At 46.0% G+C, this 22,036-nt stretch overlaps 1 pseudogene; it reads left to right on the top strand.

Moving 5' to 3' along the window:
• Positions 1-509: 509 nt before the first annotated feature.
• Positions 510-1,079, top strand: LOC123406132 (annotated as a pseudogene).
• Positions 1,080-22,036: the final 20,957 nt, after the last annotated feature.

Here is a 22,036-nt window from a genome sequence, read left to right as displayed (position 1 = left end):
TCCATCTTAACTCACACGAAGCACACTTTTCCAAACTAATTACATGGTAACGTTGATCACACTACTAATCCTAACCGGACAAAACGAAGCTAGCTCACGTTTGGATTATTCTACACAATATATGTGTTCGCGGACAATATGGACAAGTACGATCACGATCAGTAATTTGCCAGATCAAGGACGTATTCGTTGGCCTGTATTGTATAGCTTGTTAGAGCATCTCGAACAGCGGCCCCAAACGACGCGCAAGGTAAATTGGCATTTTAACGCGTGCGGGAACGGAAACTCACGCTCCAGCGAAGGCAGGAAAGTAGCGCGCTGTAAACGATCGCTCGCGTGCGAGAGAAAGTGGGCGGCCGCGCGTTAGATTTGACGCACCGCTTCAGGCACGTCTATAAATTACGGCGTTCATCACACGGCTACCCATCGCCCTCCACACTGCCACGCGTGCTTTGCCGCTTCGTCGCCGCTTCCCTGCCCCACCACCGACGCGCCCCCATCGAGTCACCATGCCACCGCGCCACCGTGGTCTTCGGGCTAGCTACCGTGGCGTCCGCGAGCGCCCCTCTGGCACCTACTACGTCGAGATCCCGTCCGGCGACGTCCGCCTCGGCCTTGGCAAGTTCGAGACCACGCACGAGGCCGCCCGCGCATACGACGCAACGGCGTGGCGCCTAGGAAGGCCTCGCGCATAGATGAACTTCCACGACGTCTACACGCGCGAGCAGGCGCAGGTCGTCGCCCCTCCGCCTCGTCTGATAACATACCAAGACCGTGAGGACCACCGTCGACGGCAGTGCCGCCTCCTCATCGCTGAGGAGGACGAGCGAGCCATGGCGGAGTGGCGACGACGCCACTCGGAGGACGTCGCCGCCGAGAACGCCTTCTGGGCGAAGAGGACGACAAGGCGCCGCACGGAGCGGGCGGGCAAGCGTCGGCACAAGGCACTGACCATATCACAGTGCGATCTCGTCAACACCGGTGGGAAGTCGTTCTTCGGGACTGACGATGAAAGTTGGGATGACATTTGGCTCGATACCTCGGACACCGAGGATGATGATGATGATGAAAACGAGTAGGAGTACGTTTTAGTAGTTGCACCGTAGTTTATATATAGTTGCACCGTAATTTTTTATCTAGTTGCACCGTAGTTCTTTACCTATCTATGTGATGTATCGTTTTATCTATGTATTGTGAAATACCTATGTATCGTTTAATCTATCTATCTATATATTGTGCGAGAGCACGCGCTGCATTTTAGCGCACCTGCTGGAGCTACGAGCGCGCTAAGTTTACGGCAGCCGCTGGAGCCAGCGCTCCCCGCCGTGCCAAAGCAGTCTCTCGGCACGCTGCAAACTAATTTTTAACGTGTCGCGCATTCGACGGTTGTTGGAGATGCTCTTAGTAACTGCTCACGTAGGGTTTAGAAAGAGAATTTTGAAGCATAGGCTTTCACACACCTCTTATCCTTATTAATCAATGTTGCTTTAAGATCTGTGCTACACAACTAACTTCTTATATGGATTTTTTTCAATTTTTTTCTTCCATAAAAAAGAACATATGCACTTCAAACTTTGCACGACAACAAAACATTTTTACTACAATGTGGGAAAGAACTTTCAATTTTTTTCATCAAACATAAATATACAAAATCGTTTTTTCAGTAAAAGAAACTCATTTTATATATTTATATTGGTCGAAAAAATCAGAAAGTTTCTTCCTACATTGTAGTAAGAATGTTTTGTTGTCGTGTAAAGTTTAAAGTTCATATGTTGTTTTATGTGAAAGAAAAAAAAAACAAATGTTCTTACACAAATCACGACCCGAAAAAGATGACTAGACAAGAGAGCATATGCTTTCTCAAACGTTAATTGTTCAGGTAGTCAGGTACCCTACGGACTACGCCACGCGCGCAGCGGCCTAGCCCATGGATGACTAGGAAGGGATGCCCACCACGCAACTCTATCTCCCTCTAGCGTCTACTGACGATCCCGCACCGACCGTCCAGACGTAGCCATCTACTTTTTCCGGCAAGAAAAGTAGAGGTGAGCTACGGATGATCGAAAACTAGGCTTTGGCTTGCAAACCAACCGCTAGCTGGGTATCCTGGACCCGCGCATGTACGCTAGGTCCCTAAGGCTGTGGTGGCTTTGGTTCGAGTGGAAACCCTTGCGGCACCTCTATTTCGCTGCAACGAAGGTCACAGTTGGGATGAGAAAGCATAGTTTTAGCACTCTCCCTGGCTAGATGGAAAGAAGCCTAAAGATCTCGCACCTTTGCTTCTTGAAATCTCAGCCAACAAGAACAATTTTGTGAAGGAAGCCTTGCTCAAAAACTATTGGATCCGATGGATCAACCTCTTGGGAGGCCTCTTGCTGGAACACATTGAGCAATTCTGCCGTCTCTGGGAGAAGACTCAAGTGTTGCACCTTCACGAAGACCTCGCCGACGACATCACGTGGAACCTTGTGTGAATCATTTTCTACTCATCTGGATCTCCGAAAGGAGAAGTGGTTTAAATTTCATCCACCTATTGAAGAACAATTAGAGGAACCTATTAAGTTAAAGAGGAAATAACTAATTACCATATTGATCCAGTTGTGCCCACTGCTTACATTCAGAAACCACTTTTTCTTGTTAGGATTAACGAACATGCTAAAGCTTCAACTGTGGTTAATAAAAGCAATATTAGGACACGCAAACCTTTTGAGAAAATAAATATAGAACCTAATATTGCTATGGTTAAAGATCTCTTTGTCGATACTATTCATGGACATGTTATTTACTTCTGTGATGAAGTTGCTAGAATTGCAAAACCTGTTAGAAAAAATTAGGATGAGTTAGGTAAAAATAAATGAGTTGTTTTCATGCCTCTTGTTTTTGTTAAGATTGGAGATCATTTCTATAATGGCTTGTGTGATATGGGTTCTAGTGTTAGTGCTATACCTTTTACTTTATATCAAGAAATTATGAATGATATAGCACCCTCTAAAATTGAAGACATTGTTGTCACTATTAAACTTGCAAATATAGACTGTTCGAGATGTTGAAGTGTTGTGTGGAAAAATTAAGTACCCTACTGATTTCTTAGTACTTAGTTTACAACAAGATAATTTTTGTCCCATTATATTTGGTAGACCTTCCTTGAATACCGTTAATGCTGAAATTAATTGTGTTAAATAGATGGTTAAGGTAAGCTTTGGTGATGTGTCTCATGAATTTAATTTCTCTAAGTTTAGTAGACAACCACATGAGAAAGAATTATCTAGTAAAGATGAAATCAACGTCTTGCTTCAATTGTCGTAACTCCTACTGGTTCATTAGAAAAATATTTGCATAAGAAGGAGAGAAATGAAATAGATGAGATATTCTTTAAGCAAGCACCTATCCTTAAACATAATTTGTCTGTTGACATTCTAGAAGACTCCCCCCCACCTAAGAGAGATCTTTTGGAAATATGCCCTAGAGGAAATAATAAAAAGGTTATTATTATATTTCCTTGTTATAATAATCGCTTATTATCCATGCTAGAATTGTATTGATTGGAAACTCAAATACATGTGTGGATACATAAACAACACACTGTCCCTAGTGAGCCTCTAGTTGACTAGCTCGCTAATCAAAGATGGTCAAGGTTTCCTCGCCATAGACAAGTGTTGCCACTTGATAACTGGATCAAATTATTAGGAGAATGATGTGATGGACAAGACCAAAACTATGAACGTAGCATATGATCGTGTCAGTTTATTGCTACTGTTTTCTGCATGTCAATGTATCTGTTCCTATGACCATGAGATCATGCAACTCCCGAACAACGGAGGAATACCTTGTGTGTATCAAACGTCGCAATGTTACTGGGTGACTATAAAGGTGCTCTACAGGTATCTCCGAAGGCGTCTATTGGGTTGGCATGAATCAAGATTGAGATTTATCACTCAGTATGACGGAGAGGTATCTAGGGGCCTACTCGATAATACAACATCACAACAAGCCTTGCAAGCAATGTGACATAGGAGTTAGTTACGGGATCTTGTATTATGGAACGAGTAAAGAGACTTGTCGGTAACGAGATTGAACTAGGTATGGAGATACCGACGATCGAATCTCGGGCAAGTAACATACCGAAGGACAAAGGGAACATCATACGGGATTAACCGAATCCTTGACATAGAGGTTCGACCAATAGAGATATTCATAGAATATGTAGGAGCCAATATGGACATCTAGGTCCCGCTATTGGTTATTGACCGGAGAGTGTCACAGGTCATGTTTGAATAGTTCTCGAACCCACAGGGTCTACACACTTAAGATTCGGTGACGTTTCGGTATAGTTGAGTTATAGGTGTTGGTGACCGAAGGTTGTTCGGAGTCCCGGATAAGATCTTGGACATCACGAGGAGCTTCGGAATGGTCTGAAGGTAAAGATTGATATATAGGAATTCCTGTTTTCGTCACCGGAATAGTTTCGAGCTCATCGATAGTGTACCGGGAGTGCCGGGAGGGTACCGGGGGACCACCGGAAGGGGTGTGACGACCTACGGGCTTCACGGGCTGTGAGAGGAGGTGAACCAGCCCTTGGTGGGCTGGCCAAGGCCTCCCCTAAAGGCCCATGCGGCTAGGAGTGGAGGGATAAGGCAAGAAAGCTTAAAAGGAAAGGAGGAAGAGTCCTTCCAAGGGAGTCCACCTCCCTTGTGGGAGGAGGACTCTCCCTTAGCTTTGGCCGAACCTCTCCTCCTTGGAGGAGGGACCAAGGTGACCTCCCCTCTGCCTCCTCATATTTGTACTAGAGGTTTTGAGGGTTTTGAGACACAGAAATCAACCACCACTCCCTCTCTCTCTAGATCTGTTTCTCCTCTAGTCTAGTTCGGCAGCGCTTAGGCGAAGCCCTGCTCGGTTAGTTCACCACCACAACCACCACGCCGCCGTGCTGTAGAACTCATCTACCTCTCCGCCCCCTCTTGCTAGTTAAAGAAGGTGGGGATAATTATCGAGGTGTACGTGTGCTGAACGCGGAGGTGTCGTCCGTTGAACACTAGACCGGGATGGATCGTGATGGGATCGCGGGACGGATCATGATGAGATCGTGGGACGGGTTGTGATTTGAATCGCGAAGATGTTCACTACATCAACTGCGTTATATACGCTTTCGCTTAGCGATCTACAAGGGTATGTAGATTCACTCTCCCCTCTTGTAGTTGATCATCACCATGGATAGGTATTGTGTGTGCGTAACAAATTTTTTGTTTCCCATACAACGTTCCCCAACAGTAGAATCATGAGCTAGGTTCATGCGTAGATGATATCTCGAGTAGAACAAAAAAGAGTTTGTGGGCTTTGATGTTCAATTTGCTGCCCTCCTTAGTCTTTTCTGGATCCGGTGGTATTGTTGGATTGAACAGGCCCGAACCAACTTTACTTATACGCTTACGAGAGACCGGTTTCATCGACCCACATGCAACTTGTTGCATAAAGATGACTGGCGGGTGTCTGTTTCTTCAACTTATTTGAATCGGATTTGACCGAGGCGGTCCTTGCAGAAGGTTAAATAGCAATTTGCATATCACCGTTGTGGATTTGCGTAAGTAAGTGCGATCATACTAGATACCCATAGCAGCCACGTAAAACATGCAACAACAAATTAGAGGACGTCTAACTTGTTTTTGCAGGGTATGCATGTGATGTGATATGGCCAAAGACATGATATGATATATTGGATGTATGAGATGATCATGTTGTAATAATTAAATATCGACTTGCACGTCGATGCTATGGCAACCGGCAGGAGTCATATGGTTGTCTTTAACTAACGGTTGTGCTTGCAGATGCTTTTACTATATCGCTAGGTTGTACATTTAGTAGTAATAGCATAGATAGAGCGACAACCTCGATGGCGGCACAATGATGGAGATCATGATGATGGAGATCATGGTGCGGCGCCGGTGACAACGGAGATCAAGAAGCACAAGTTCATTGCCATATCATGTCACTTATGATTTGCATGTGATGTTAATCCTTTTATGCACCTTATTTTTCTTAGAACGACGGTAGCATTATAAGGTGATCCCTCACTAAAATTTCAAGACAAAATTGTGTTCTCCCCAATTGTGCACCGTTGCGACAGTTCGTCGTTTTGAGACACCACGTGATGACCGGGTGTGATAGACGCAACGTTCACATACAACGGGTGCAAAACAGTTGCACACGCGGAACACTTGGTTAAACTTGACAAGCCTACCATGTACAGACATGGCCTCGGAACACAAGAGACCGAAAGGTCGAGCATGAATCATATAGTTGATATGATCAACATGGAGATGTTCACCATTGAAACTAATCTCAGCTCACGTGATGATCAGACTTGAGTTAGTGGATTTGGATCATGCGCCACTCGAATGACTAGAGGGGTGTCTATTTGAGTGGGAGTTCTTAACTAATATGAATAACTGAACTTGCATTGTAGCTCTACTATTTTAGATATGTTTCTAGAGAAAATTTAGTTGAAAGTTGATAGTAGTAATTATGCGAACTCGGTCCGTAAACTGAGGATTGTCCTCATTGTTGTGCAGAAGGCTTATGTCCTTAATGCACCTCTCGGTGTGTTGAACCTCAAGCGTCGTCTGTGGATGTTGTGAACATTTGACATACACATTTTTGATGACTACGTGATAGTTCAGTGCGTAATGCTTAACGGCTTAGAATTGAGGCGTCGAAGACGTTTTGAAACGTCACACAACATATGAGATGTTCCAAGAGATGGAATTGGGATTTCATACTTGTGCCCTTGTTGAGGGGTATGAGACTGATACATCTCCAACGTATCTATAATTTTTGATGGTTCCATGCTATTATCTTGTCAAACTTTGGATGTTTTATATGCCTTTTATATCTTTTTTGGGACTAAATTATTAACTCAGTGCCAAGTGCCAGTTCCTGTTTTTTTCGTGTTTTTGACCCTTTTCAGAGGAAGATTTGAAACGGAGTCCAAACAGAATAAAATCCCGAAAAGATTTTTTCCGAAACAGAAGAAGATCGGGAGACTTGAGAACCAAGGCAGGGGGTCCCCAGGGACCCCACAAGCCCTCTAGCAACGGCCAGGGGGAGAGGCCGGGCCTCACGGGCTTGTGGGCCCCCTGGACCTCCTCTGCCCTAGGTTTTGCGCCTATATATTCCCTAAAACCCCAAAAAAAATCAGAAGATCATCGAAAGTACTTTTCCGCCGCCGCAAGCTTCTGTCTCCAATGATACGGTGCCCTGTCGGAGGGGGGATTCGGATACGGAGGGCTTCTTCATCAACACCATGACCTCTACAATGATGCGTGAGTAGTTCACCATAGACCTACGGGTCCGTAGCTAGTAGCTAGATGGCTTCTTCTCTCTCTTGGATCTTCAGGCCCTGTTTGTTTCATAAGTCCTAGGACTTTTTTAAGTCCCAACTTATAAGTCATAAGTCCCTACCTGTTTGTTTACAGGGACTTATAAGTCCCGAGTCCCTACCTGTTTGTTTACAGGGACTTATAAGTCCCGAGTCTCTACTGCAGCGGCGACAGGGCGGCAACAGAGGGAGACGAGGCGGCGGGCGGGCGGCGACGGGGCGGGGCGGCGACTGGGCGGGCGGGCGGCGGGGCGGCGACGACTGGGTGGGCGGGCGGCGGGGCGGCGACTAGGCGGGCGGGCGGCGGGGCGGCGACCACGGGGCGGGCGGCGACTGGGCGGGCGGGCGGCGGGGCGGCGACGACTGGGCGGGCGGGCGGCGGAGCGGCGGGGCGGCGACGGGGTGGGCCGGCGGGCGGCGACGGGGCAGGCGACGACTGGGCGGGCGGGCGACGGGGCGGCGACGACTGGGCGGGCGGGCGGCGGGGCGGCGACGACTGGGCGGGCGGGCGGCGGGCGGCGACTGGGCGGGCCGGCGGCCGGGCGGCGACGGGGCGGGCGGCGACTGGGCGGGCGGGCGGCGGGGCGGTGACGACTGGGCGGGCGGGCGGCGGGGCGGCGGGGCGGCGACTGGGCGGGCCGGCGGCCGGGCAGCGACGGGGCGGGCGGCCGGTGGCGATTGGGGAAGCCGGCGGCGGGCGGTGCGAGCGTCCTGGAGTCCTGAGCGATCGGGGCAGGGCGGTGCGAGCGTAATGCGACCAGAATAAGTCCCAATAAGCTCCTATTAGAGAGTCTTATTTCATAAGTCCCAATTAACCATAATAAGTCCCAATAAGTCCCTAGTGTTTGGTTTAGGTGGGACTTATAGGGACTTTTTAAAGTCCCAAAACCAATAAGTCCCTGGAAACAAACACCCTCTCAATACAAAGTTCTCCATGATCTTCATGGAGATCTATCCGATGTAATCTTCTTTTGCGGTGTGTTTGTCGAGATCCGATGAATTATGGATTTATGATCAGATTATCTACGAATCTTATTTGAGTTTCTTCTGATCTCTCTTATGCATGATTTCATATCGTTGTAATTCTGTTCGAGTTATGGGTTTTGTTTGGCCAACTAGATCTATGATTCTTGCAATGGGAGAAGTGCTTGGTTTTGGGTTCATACCATGCGGTGACCTCACCCAGTGACAGAAGGGGTAGCGAGGCACGCATCGTGTTGTTGCCATCAAGGGTAAAAAGATGGGGTTTTCATCATTGTTTTGAGATTATCCCTCTACATCATGTCATCTTGCTTAAGGCGTTACTCTGTTCGTCATCAACTCAATACACTAGATGCATGCTGGATAGCGGTCGATGTGTGGAGTAATAGTAGTAGATGCAGAAAGTATCGGTCTACTTGTCTCGGTTGTGATGCCTATATGTATGATCATTGCCTTAGATATCGTCATGACTTCGCGCGGTTCTATCAATTGCTCGACGGTAATTTGTTCACCCACCGTAATATTTGCTATTTGAGAGAAGCCTCTAGTGAACACTATGGCCCCCGGGTCTACTCCACAACATATTTTCAGCCTTACTCTTTTTCTTCGTTGCACTTTCCGCCTTCAGATCTCACTTTGCAATCAATCTTGAAGGGATTGACAACCCCTTTTAGCGTTGGGTGCAAGCTCTTCTGTGTTTGTGCAGGTACTCTGGACTTAACGAGATTCTCCTACTGGATTGATACGTTGGTTCTCAAACTGAGGGAAATACTTACTGCTCCTGTGCTGCATCACCCTTTCCTCTTCAAGGGAAAAACCAATGCAAGCTCAAGAGACGACAGAAGGATTTGTGGCACCATTGCCGGGAAAGGACTTTTGTTGCCGTAGCAGAGACCTCCGACAAGATTCTTTGTCTACAAAGTAAGGGATAAAAGCTCAATCATTGAGCATGTGCTCAGATTGTCTGAAATGCTACACTCGCTAGAATCGAGTGGGAGTTGATCTTCCAGATAATATAGTGATGGTTCTCCAAAGTCACTGCCACCAAGCTACTAGAGCTTCGTGATGAACTATAACATATCAAGGATATATATGATGATCCTTGAGCTATTCACGATGTTTGACACCGCGAAAGTAGAAATCAAGTAGGAGCATCAATTGTTGATGGTTAGTAAAACCGCTAGTTTCAAGAAGGGCAAGGGCAAGAAGGGCTACTTCATGAAACGGCAAACCAATTGCTGCTCTAGTGAAGAAACCCAAAGTTGAACCCAAACCCGAGACTAAGTCCTGCTGTAATGAGGGGAACGGTCACTAAAGCGGAACTACCCTAGATACTTGGTAGATTAGAAGGCTGGCAAAGTCGACAAAAGTATATTGGATATACATTATATTGATGTGTACTTTACTAGTGCTCCTAGTAGCACCAGGGTATAAGATACCGGTTCGGTTGCTAAGTGTTAGTAACTCGAAATAAAAGCAAGGGAATAAACGGAGACTAGATAAAGGCGAGGTGACCATATGTGTTGGAAGTGTTTTCAAGGTTGATGAGATCAAACATCACACGCTGCCCTCTACCATCGGGATTAGTGTTAAACCTAAATAATTGTTATTTGGTGTTTGCGCTGAGGATAAACATGATTAGATTGTGTTTATCGCAATACGGTTATTCATTTCAAGAGAATAATGGTTACTCTGTTTGTTTGAATAATACCTTCAATGGTCTTACACCTAAAATGAATGGTTTATTGAATCTCGATCGTGGTGATACACATGTTCATAATATTGATGCCAAAAGATGTAAAGTAATAATGATAGTACCACTTACTTGTGGCACTGCCACTTGAGTCATATTGGTATAAACGCATGAAGAAACTCCATGCACATGGATCGCTTGTACTCACTTGATTTTTTGAATCACTTGAGACATGCAAATCATACCACATGGGCAAGATGAGTGAAGGCCTCGTTTTCCAGTGAGATGGAACAAGAAAGTAACTTGTTGGAAGTAATACATTTTGATGTGTGCAGTCCAATGAGTGTCGAGGCACGTAGTGGATATCGCTATGTTCTTACTTCATAGATGATTTTAGTAGATACTAGTATATTTACTTGATGAAACACAAGTCTGAATTATTGAAAGGTTCAAGTAATTTCAGAGTGAAGTTGAAGATCATTGTGACAAGAGGATAAACTGTCTATGATATGATCATAGAGATGAATATATGAGTTGCGAGTTTGGTACACAATTAAGACATTGTGGAAATTGTTTCACAACTAATGCCACCTGGAACACCATGGTGTGATAGTGTGTCCGAACGTCATAGCCACGCCCTATTTGATATGGTGGATGCTATGATGTTTCTTATCGAATTACCACTATCGTTTTGGGCTAGGCATTAGAGACAACTGCATTAACTTTAATTAGGGCACCACGTATTTCCGTTGAGATGACACCGTATGAACTATAGTTTGGAGAAACCTAAGCTGTCGTTTCTGAAAAGTTTGGGGCTGCGACGCTTATGTGAAAAAGTTTCAGCCTGATAAGATCGAACCCAAAGCGGATAAATGCATCTACATAGGACACCCAAAATAGTTGGGTATACCTCCTACCTCGGATCCATAAGCAAAGTGCTTGTTTATAGAAACGGGTCCTTTCTCGAGGAAGAATTTCTCTCAAAATAATTGAGTGGGAGGATGGTGGAAACTTGATGAGGTTATTGAACCTTCGCTTCAACCAGTGTGTAGCAGGGCGCGGGAAGTTGTTCCTGTGGCGCCTACACCAATTGAAGTGGAAGCTAATGATAGTGATCATGAAACTTCCGATCAAGTTACTACAAACCTCGTAGGTCGACAGGATCACATAACTGCTATAGAGTGGTACGGTGTGACATCCTCAGCTTTTGCTACAGTAATGCATGTAATTAAGCAACAGTGACCCCACGCTAATGATGCCACGTCACCATGAATTATATCAATGATCTCGTGCTAGTTGAAACCGAATCAAAATTCGAAACTTAAATATAAAGTCGAATGAGAAAAGTTGTATAATGTTAAAATAAAAATGTCAGGGAGTTATAAAAATTCCTTAACGAATTGTAAAGGTGAATCGAGCGCTTTTGAAATTGTTGATAATCTCTATATATTTAAAACAAAAGCTTTATGTAAAATAAATAAATTAAAGGAAGTAATTAAAATTAAATAATAAAAGGATATAGTAAATAAAAATAAATAATCAAAAAAAGGAAATTAAAAAAAAAGCAAAGCAAAAACCCGTGTCCCAACTGGGCCAAAACTGGCCCAGCCGGCCACCCCCATTCGGCCCACCCCCCTGGGGTATAAAGCCCCCCACGGGGCTAACCCTAATCCCCCCGTCGCCCCACTCCTCTCTCTGGCCGCCGCCAGAACCCTCCCGCTCGCTCGCCCCTCGGCTCTCTCTGTCCCCCGAGCCCCACCAACCCACGCCCACCTACCGCGAGACCCTCCCTTTCCCTCGGCCTCCCCACCTACCAAGAGGCCCACTCCCACCTACCCCCACGCACCAGAATCCCCACGAGCCCCTTGCCTCTCGCTCTCCCACCCATTGAGACCTAGCCCCTTTCCCCCCATCCCCCAGTACCTCCAGATCCCGCCGAGGCCCTCCCCTGCGCTCCTCCCATCAGCCTCCCCCCACTTTGGCGGCCCCCACCTCACCTCCTCGCCCTGCCATCTTCGTCCTGCCGGCGACCTCCCCATCCCGAGGAGCCCCATCCCCGCGGTGACCCCTCCCTCCCGCTCGATCCAGGACGGATCGAGCAGGGAGGTCTCCCTCTTTCCGCCGACCTCACAGAGGCGTCGTCACCGTCGCCCGCACCCCGGCCGGCCCCGGCGGCCCCTTCCTCCGGCGCCTCCCCGTCACCAACTGCTCCACTGCCACCACCGCGTCTTCCTCCACGCCGTCTCCTCCGCACTCCCGAGAACTCCGGCTACACCGAGCCCTCTTGTCAACGCCGGTGAGCCTCGTGCCCCGGCCATTTTCTTCTCCTTCCTCTCCCGGTTCCATTCCTGCAATCGGCGCTCCGTTCTGGCGTCGTTGAGATCATGTAGGTGTAGGTGTAGATAGCCCCCTCTCTCTCTGTGTTGAGATGAGAGAGTTGAATAGAGAGATGCCAGGGAGGTTTGAGATGAGAGGTGAGAAAAAGAAAAAAAATAGAATAATGTATTTGTGTATATATGTATTAGATGTCGTATGTATTTTGTATGTATGAGATGCACGCATGTATGTATATATGTATGTAGGTATAGGGAGAAATACTTTATATTTAATATGTGTATGTGGTTACTGCCACTTACCGGTGGGGCCATACCTCCTCACCCACTTACACGGAGGCCCCACACGCTTTGAAGAAAAGTGAAAATTAAAATATAAAAATAAAAATATGGTTTTATTAAATAAATAAATAGATATATTATTTAATTAATTAGTTAATTGATTAATTATGTAATTAGAATAATTAGAGTATGACACGTGGGTCCCCCATTAAATTAATCTGATTAATTAATATTAAACCTAATTAAAAACTTGTGTCTATGACGCATGGGACCCACTGGTCAGTTGATCAGTCAACTGCTGATGTTAGCATGACATCATGATGATGTCATAGTTGCTTTTAATCATTTTATTTAAATCTGTTTTTAATTCCTAAAAATTAATAAAATTTTAAAAATTAATATAAAATAATCCGTAAGTTAGACCAAATTATTTTCAACGTGAAAGTTGATCAGCAGAACGAGACGAACCCGGATACACGGTCCATTCGTGTGTCACGCGTCCCTAGCATAGCAAACGTGGAACTTTTCCATCGTTTTCCATGTGACCGGTAGTAGCTCGAGACCTGAAAAATATCGTCAGATATTCTTCCGACCCGTCTATGACGGATGTTACTGCGTTAACTCATGTCTAACCTGCATCTTGCCATGTCATGCATTGTGTTGCACCGTCGCTATTATTTATTGTTTCTTCCCCCTCTTATGACCGGTAGACCCCGAGACTGACGTTGCTGCCGGGTACATCTACGACCGTGCCGACCAGCCTTTTGCCGCAGAGCATCAAGGCAAGCAACCCCCCCCTTGATAATTCCTATATCGGCTATGTCTTTCTTCCTACTGCTTGCATTAGTATTTTGCTATTATTGTAGTTAGCTCCTATATCTGATGCATAGCCTATTTTGATGAACTGCTACTTTCAGTGTTGTACCTTTAAACTGCTTAGTATAGGTGGAGCAGTCATCCCCTCTGGCCCCGTAGTCCAGTTGCCCCGCTTTGCTTTCAAATCTTGATCCCTGAACGACGAGCTAGACCCGACACAACACATACACCCCCCTAGTTGTACGACGCTACAGAGATACTATCGGGTACCGAGGGTGACACCTCGCTAAGTACTCCTGATTATATCTCTGTAGTATAGCTAGTCGGTCGTGGTTATCGAGGGTGATTCCTCTTTCACCATTCCCGATGATGCCTCTATCGTGCAACCCCTCAAGTGTGGGACGCCCGAGGGTGATTCCTCTGAACCCACCTTGACGGATACATCGTTCGGAATCCAACAAGGGTGATACCTCGGATTCCCCCTGATGTTACAACCACACAGTTACTCGACCATGTTACTAGGATCATTGGTGATTAGTTGTTAGACGGGTGGATTCCCGCGAGATTGTGTCGATGGCCTAACTAAAATGATAATGGATTTGCGTATTTGATCTAGGTTGGTTGGAGACCTTTTCGCACTAACCGACTATGCGGGAAGAATTATGGGTACTCGATGTCGCGGTATCAGCCGAAGCTTTTCAGATGTCAGCAATGTAGCGGCGTGCGCCCAAGTGGTCCCGAGATGCATCGCGCTTGTGATTAAGGGATGCTAGGACGGACGTCGGCCGCCCATGCATCATGCAGGAGTGCGAAGGGGAACTGGGCCCACGAACCCTTTGTGCTTAGGAGTTAGACCGGCGGGCTGGCCTCTCTGATGAGTCTTAGGTGGGGCTGCGACGTGTCGATATTCCGAGGCCGGGCATGGCCCAGAAAAGTGCATCCGGCCAGAGTGTTATCGAGCGTGACGGGACATGTGGTGCACCCCTGCAGGGATGAAAATTAACTATTCGAATAGTCGTGTCCACGGTTACAGGACGACTTGGAGTTGTGCCCTGATCTTATAGAACTACAATTGTTACTTAACTGGAATTAGTTACGCCGGGATTGCTTCCTTGCAGGGAGTCAAGGGAGGATCTCTGGGCATGACCTCAATTTAATACTGCTGCAACAATATGACTATTAATTGTGTTACACCTGTTCTACTCTCGTCTATTGCTGCAAGACCCTGAAGATGCTAGTCTTCGATCGGACTAGGTCTTCTCTCTCTGTTTTCTCGCATTGTTGCAGTCAGTCCACATATAACCACCACCCCCTTCTTGATACTGATGCATACTTAGAATAGTTCTGCTGTAAGACTTGCGAGTACTTTGTATGAGTACTCATTGTTGCTTTGCTCCCTCCTTGTCCCCTTTATCCGTGCTGCGACCAGATGATGGAGCCCAGGAGATGGAGGTCCCCGCCAATGATGACTGCTACCCCAACGGTGCCTACTACTACGTGGAGGCCGCTGAAGACCAGGAGTAGTTAGGAGGTTCCCAGGTAGGAGGCCTCGCCTCGTTCGATCGTTGTATCTTTTGTGCTAGCCTTCTCTAAGGCACCCCATGATTTATGTCTGTACTCAGATATTGTTGCTTCCGCTGACTCGTGTGTTTATCGAGCTTCCGTATTCTAGCCCTCGAGGCCCCTGGCTTGTAATATAAAGCTGATATTGTTTTATTTGTGTCTAGAGTTGTGTTGTGATATCTTCCCGTGAGTCCTTGAGTTTGATCGTATGCATTTGCGTGTATGATTAGCGTACGATTAAGCCGAGGGCATCACATACGGTAACCCTGTCATGGAGGTCATGTTGTTGGACAACAATGAAACTACGAGCTATGGAGAAGCGATGGTGCGCCCGGATTCCAACAAATGGTTGGAAGCCATGAAATCCGAGGGAGGATCCATGTATGAAAATAAAGTGTAGACTTTGGAAGAACTACTTGATAGTCGTAAGACTGTTAAGTACAGATGTATCTTTAAAAAGAAGACACACGACGATGGTGAAAAGTCACCATTAAGAAAGCTCGACATGTTGCAAAGATGTTTCGGACAAGTTCAAAGACTTGACTGTGATGAGACTTTCTCACTCGTAGCGATGCTAAAAGTCTGTTGGAATTATGTTAGCAGTTGCTGCATTATTTATGAAATCTTGCAGATAGGATGTCAAAACATTGTTTCCTCGACGATTTCCTCGAGGAAAGGTTGTATGTGATACAACCACAAGGTTTTTTCGATCCTAAGAACGCTAACAAGTATGCAAGCTCCAGAGATCCTTCTATGGACTGGAGCAAGCGTCTCGGAGTTGGAATTACGCTTTGATGAGATGATCAAAGATTTTGGGTTTATACAAGGTTTGTGAGAAACTTGTATTTCCAAAGAAGTGAGTGGGAGCACTATAGAATTTCTGGTTAGAATATGTGATTGACATATTGTTGATCGGAAATAATGTATAATTTCTGGAAAGCATAAAGGGTTGTCTGAAAGGAGTTTTTCAAAGGAAAAACTAGATAGAGCTACTTGAAGAGTGAGCATCAAGATCTATAGAGATAGATCAAAATGCTTAATAGAAGTTTCAATGAAATGCATGCCTTGACAAGTTTTTGAAGGAGTTCAAAATAGATCAGCAAAGAAGGAGTTCTTAGCTGTATTGTAATGTGTGAATTTGAGTAAGACTCAAAGCCCGACCACGACAGAAGAAAGAGAAAGGACGAAGGTTGTCTCCTATGCATTAGCCGTAGGCTCCATAATATGTTATATTGTGTACCGTACCTGATGTGTGCCTTGCCATGAGTCTGTGAAGGGGTACGAAAGTGATCCAGGAGTGGATTACTGGAGAGCGGTCAAAGTTATCCTTAGTAACTAGTGGACTAAGGATTTTTTTCTCGATTATGGAGGTGATAAAAGAGTTTGTCGTAAAGGGTTACGTCGATGCAAGCTTTGAGACTAATCCGAATAACTTTGAGTAGTAAACCGGATTCGTATAGTAGAGCAGTCATTTGGAATAGTTTCAAATGGCGCATGGTAGAAGCATCTATAGGATGACATATAGATTTGTAAAGCACACACTAATCTGAAAGGTTCAGACCCTTTGACTAAAAACCTCTCTCGCAAGCAAGATATGATCGAACCCCAGAACTACATGGATGTTAGATTCATTACAATCACATAGTGATGTGAACTAGATTATTGACTCTAGTGCAAGTGCGAGACTGTTGGAAATATGCCCTAGAGGCAATAATAAATTGGTTATTATTATATTTCCTCGTTCATAATAATTGTTTATTATCCATGCTAGAATTGTATTGATTGGAAACTCAAATACATGTGTGGATACATAGACAACACACTGTCCCTAGTGAGCCTCTAGTTGACTAGATCGTTGATCAAAGATGGTCAAGGTTTCCTGGCCATAGATAATTGTTGTCACTTGATAACGGGATCACATCATTAGGAGAATGATATGATGGACAAGACCCAAACTATGAATCTAGCATATGATCGTGTCAGTTTATTGCTATTGTTTACTGCATGTCAATGTATCTCTTCCTATGACCATGCGATCAGGCAACTCTCGGACACCAGAGGAATACCTTGTGTGTATCAAACGTCGCAACATTACTGGGTGACTATAAAGGTGCTCTACACGTATATCTGAAGGTGTTTGTTGGGTTGGCATGAATCAAGACTGGGATTTGTCACTCCGTATAACGGAGAGGTATCTCGGGGCCCACTCGGTAATACAACATCACAATAAGCCTTGCAAGAAATGTGACTAAGGAGTTAGTTACTGGATCTTGTATTACGGAACGAGTAAAGAGACTTGTCGGTAACGAGATTTAACTAGGTATGGAGATACCGATGATCGAATCTCGGGCGAGTAACATACCGAAGGACAAAGGGAACAACATACGGGGTTAATTAAATCCTTGACATAGAGGTTCGACCGATAGAGATCTTCGTAGAATATGTAGGAGCCAATATGGACATCCAGATCCCGCTATTGGTTATTGACCGAGGAGTATCTCAGGTCATGTTTGCATAGTTCTCGAACCCGCGGGGTCTGCACAATTAAGGTTTGGTGACGTTTCAGTATAGTTGAGTTATAGGTGTTGGTGACCAAAGGTTGTTCGGAGTCCCGAATGAGATCCTAGACGTCATGAGGAGCTCTCGAATGGTCCGGGGGTAAAGATTGATATATAGGAAGTCCTATTTTGGTCACCGGAAAAGTTCGGGCGTATCGATAGTGTACCGGGAGTGCGGGGAGGGTACCGGGGGACCGCCGGGAGGGGTGTGACGATCCAAGTGTTGGGTAACGTAGCATAAATTCAAAATTTTCCTACGCCATATTCAGATCTTCCTATGGAGAGACCAGCAACGAGAGAGGGGTGAGTGCATCTTCATACCTTTGAAGATCGCTAAGCGGAAGCGTTGCTAGAACACGGTTGATGGAGTCGTACTCGCGGCAACTCAGATCGCGGTGTGATTCCGATGTAGTGCCGAACCACGGCACCTCCACGTTCAACACACGTGCAGCCCGGTGACGTCTCCCGCACCTTGATCCAGCAAGGAGGAGGGAGAGGTTGGGGAAGATCTCCGGCAGCACGACGACGTGGTGTTGATGGAGAGACGATGTCTCCCGGTAGGGCTTCGCCAAGCACCGTGGGAGAGGAGGAAGGAGGGAAGCAGGGTTGCGCCAAGGGAGATGGAAAACTGTGTGCAAAACAACCCAAAACCATCACTATATATAGGAGGGGGTGTGTGCCACCCCTAGGGTTCCCACCCTAGGTGGTGCGGCAGCCCCCCAGATGGGAGCTGCGGCGGTGAGGGAAGGGAGAGGGGATGCCGCACCCCTAGGTGGGCCTTAGGCCCACCAGCGCCTAGGGTTTCCCCTCCCTCCCTCTTTGTGCACATGGGCTGGGTGTGGGGGGCACACCAGCCCACCTAGGGGCTGGTTCCCTCCGGCACTTGGCCCACGTAGCCCTCCGGGGCTTGTGGCCCCTCCCGGTGGGCCTCCGGAACCCTTCCGGTGGTCCCGACACTTTGCCGGTGGTGCCCGAAACATTTCCGGCGTCCAAACCCATCCATCCTATATACCAATCTTTACCTCCGGACCATTCAGGAGATCCTCGTGACTTCCGGGATCTCATCCGAGACTCCGAAACATCCTTTAGTAACCTCGTATAATAATTCCCTATAACCCTAGCGTCATCAAACTTAAGTGTGTAGACCCTACGGGTTCGTGAGGCATGCAGACATGACCGAGACACTCTCCGGCCAATAATCATCAGCGGGATCTGGATACCCATGGTGGCTCCCACATGTTCCATGATGATCTCATCGGATGAACCACGATGTCAAGGATTCAATCAATCTCGTATACAATTCCCTTTGTTTGTCGGTATAGAACTGGCCCAAGATTCGATCGTTGGTATACCTATACCTTGTTCAATCTCGTTACGGGTAAGTCTCTTTACTCGTTCCGTAGCACGTCATCCTATGACTAAATCCTTAGTCACATTGAGCTCATGATGATGTTCTACCGAGTGGGCCCAGAGATACCTCTCCGTAACACGGAGTGACAAATCCCGATCTCGATTCGTACCAACCCAACAGACACTTGCACAGGTACCCTAGTGCACCTTTATAGTAACCCAGTTACATTGTGACGTTTGATACACCCAAAGCACTCCTACAGTATCCGGGAGTTGCACAATCTCACGGTCGAAGGAAAAGACACTTGACATTTAGAAAAGCTTTAGCATACGAACAATATGATCTAGTGCTATGCTTAGGATTGGGTCTTGTCCATCACATCATTCTCCCAATGATGTGATCCCGTTATCAATGACATCTAATGCCCATGATCAGGAAACCATGATCATCTATTGATCAACGAGCTAGCCAACTAGAGGCTTGCTAGGGACATATTGTGATCTATTTATTCACACATGTATTACTGTTTCCTGTTAATACAATTGTAGCATGAACAATAGACAATTATCATGAACAAGGAAATATGATAATAAACATTTTATTATTGCCTCTAGGGCATATTTCAACAGTCTCCCACTTTCACTAGAGTCTATAATCTAGTTACATTGTGATGTATCGAACACCCATAGCATTATGGTGTTGAACTCTTTTGCTCGAGGAAATGGTTTAGTCAACGGGTCTGCAACATTTAGATCCGTGTGTACTTTACAAATATCTATTACTCCACTCTGGACATGGTCCTGGATGGAGTTGTAGCGGCGTTTGATGTGCTTGGTCATTCGGTGAAACCTGGGCTCCTTGGCTATGGCAATGGCCCCAGTGTTATCACAGAAGAGTGTCATTGGACCCGACGCGCTTGGAACCACTCCAAGGTCGGTGATGAGGTCCTTCATCCAAATTCCTTCATGAGCCGCTTCTGAAGCAGCTATGTACTCCGCTTCACATGTAGATGCTGCCAGGACTTCTTGCTTGCTGCTGCACCAGCTCACTGCCCCACCATTCAAAACATACACGTATCCGGTTTGTGACTTAGAGTCATCCGGATCTGTGTTGAAGCTAGCATCAACGTAACCCTTTACGACGAGCTCTTCGTCACCTCCATAAACGAGAAACATCTCCTTAGTCCTCTTCAGGTACTTAAGGATATTCTTGACCGTTGACCAGTGTTCCATACCGGGATCACTTTGGTACCTCCCTACCAAACTTATGGCAAGGTTTATATCAGGTCTGGTACACAACATGGCATACATTAGAGAGCCTACGGCTGAAGCGTAGGGGACAGTACTCATCTTCTCTCTATCTGCTACCGTGGTCGGTGACTGAGTCTTACTCAATCTCATACCTTGCAAAACTGGCAAGAACCCCTTCTTTGAGTTTTCCATATTGAACTTCTTCAATATCTTGTCAAGGTATGTACTTTGCGAAAGACCTATGAGGCGTCTTGATCTGTCTCTATAGATCTTGATGCCTAATATGTATGCAGCTTCTCCAAGGTCCTTCATCGAAAAACTCTTGTTCAAATAGGCCTTTATGCTCTCCAACATCTCTATATTATTCCCCATCAATAATATGTCATCCACATACAGTATGAGGAAAGCTACAGAGCTCCCACTCACTTTCTTGTATAGACAGGCTTCTCCATAAACCTGTATGAACCCAAACGCTTTAATCACCTCATTAAAGCGAGTGTTCCAACTCCGAGATGCTTGCACCAGCCCATAGATGGAGCGCTGGAGCTTTCACACTTTGTTAGGACCCTTAGGGTCGACAAAACCTTCTGGTTGCATCATATACAACTCTTCCTTAAGATTCCCGTTAAGGAACGCTATTTTGACGTCCATTTGCTAAATTTCATAATCATAAAAAGCGGCAATTGCTAACATGATTCGGACTGACTTCAGCTTCGCTACGGGAGAGAAAGTCTCTTCGTAGTCAACTCCTTGAATTTGTCGAAAACCCTTTGCGACAAGTCGAGCTTTATAAACGGTCACATTACCGTTTGCATGAGTCTTCTTCTTGAAGATCCATTTATTTTCTATGGCTCGCTGATCATCGGGCAAGTCCACCAAAGTCCATACTTTGTTCTCATACATGGATCCTATCTCGGATTTCATAGCCTCAAGCCATTTGTTGGAATCCTAGCCCGCCATTGCTTCTTCATAGTTAGAAGGTTCACCGGTGTCTAACAACATGATTTCCATCACATGGTTGCCGTACCACTCTCGTGCGGAGTGTACTAATGACCCTCAAGTATAGGGGATCACAACAGTTTTCGAGGGTAGAGTATTCGACCCAAATTTGTTGATTCGCCAAAGGGGAAGCAAAAGAATATTCTCAAGTATTAGCAGCCGAGTTTGTCAGATTCAACCACACCTCAAAGATTAGTGCCTGCAAGCAAAGTATCAGTAGCAAAGTAGTATGATAGCAACGGTGTCAGAAACAGAACTGTTGACGACAGACTATTCCTAACTATTGTATCAATGGCGCCAATGTTGCACGTGGGCGAGGAACTATTCTTTCCCGACAACGGTGTCGAAAAAGGTCTTGCAACAAGTAACAACGAAGTAGCAAGGAACAGCAGTAGCAGCAGCAACAGAGTAAGAGCAGTAGCAACAGTAGTAGCAAAGTGGCCCAATCCCTTTTGTAGCAAGGGACAAGCCTACACAAAGTAACCTAGCAAGGACCAGTAGTAAAAGACTCGTAGGCAGTGGATCGGTGATGGATGAGTGTGACGGATGTGATTCATCATGTAACAGCTATAACACAGAGAGATACGTAACTAGCTCCCGTTCGTCAATCTAATGTAGGCATGTATTCCATATGTAGTCATACATGCTTAGGGAAAAGAACTTGCATGACATCTATTGTCCATCCCTCCCGTGGCAGCGGGGTCCTAATGGAAACTACGGGATATTAAGGTTCTCCTTTTAATAAAGAACCGGACCAACGCATTAACACGTGGTGAATACATGAACTCCTCATACTATGGTCATCTCCGGGAGTGGTTCCGGCTATTGTCACTCCGGG

Source organism: Hordeum vulgare, chromosome 6H (genome assembly GCF_904849725.1).
Source record: "Hordeum vulgare subsp. vulgare chromosome 6H, MorexV3_pseudomolecules_assembly, whole genome shotgun sequence".
NCBI classification, from domain to species: Eukaryota; Viridiplantae; Streptophyta; class Magnoliopsida; order Poales; family Poaceae; genus Hordeum; species Hordeum vulgare.
The sequence above is the reverse complement of the archived record's forward strand: the minus strand, read 5'-3'. Positions and strand labels throughout refer to the sequence as shown.